Raw genomic sequence first — 847 nt, forward strand, 5'->3', positions numbered from 1 at the left:
TCATTCATCAACTGTTCTTTGTCTCCTGTGTTCCTGGACTTCTACAACTATCACATTTTAAGTTCATCTTCTTGATGTTATCACAAGGGTAAAAAAAAATTTCCTGCCTACAAAATGGAAATTATATCCATTATTTAAGCCTGCTTAAATGTGTTTGTTTTATGAGAAAAGCAGAATTTTAAAAAGAAATATATTCTGAAAGTTTTTAAGTGAATTATAGTTGCAGAGATATACCAAAACAAAGAGATTTGAAGAGGATTGGTCTTAAAGAAGAAATTAAACGTAAGACTAGAAGGGTCTGTTTATAAATTGTTGAGAAATATCCATTTGGTATTGGCTTTCAAAATACTCAGATGGATAAATAGCAAATTGTGTCTGAAAACCCTTGTCATATCAATCAAATCCATTGAAATTTATGACTCCTTTCCTAATTTTTTCCCCTAAAGGTCCACAATGACTATTTCATCAGAAAAAGGTATTTTACGAATTGACTTAGCTGCATACCTAATCTTCCTCAATATGATGTTTCAGAATTATGTAGTTTATTTTCTTTTAACTTCTTTAAAGGCAAATGATCCAAATGATTCAATGGGTAATCATTTAAGTCTAAAATGGAATGGAATAGTGACTAATAGCAAAGATCATTGAGGCCTGGTTGATAGCTAAGTACTCTCTACACCAATTGGATAATACTATTATCTGCAATTTTTTTTTGAAATTTGACATTAAATCAGTTGGTCTGTTCTTTATAGATTAAGTTTCATTGATACACAGCTTGGGGAAGAATAATGGAAATATGAAAAAGCAAATGAAATAACTGGGCTTTACATTCAATGTAACACTCTCC

This window comes from Grampus griseus, assembly GCF_964374135.1.
Source record: "Grampus griseus genome assembly, chromosome: 4".
Classification (NCBI taxonomy): Eukaryota; Metazoa; Chordata; class Mammalia; order Artiodactyla; family Delphinidae; genus Grampus; species Grampus griseus.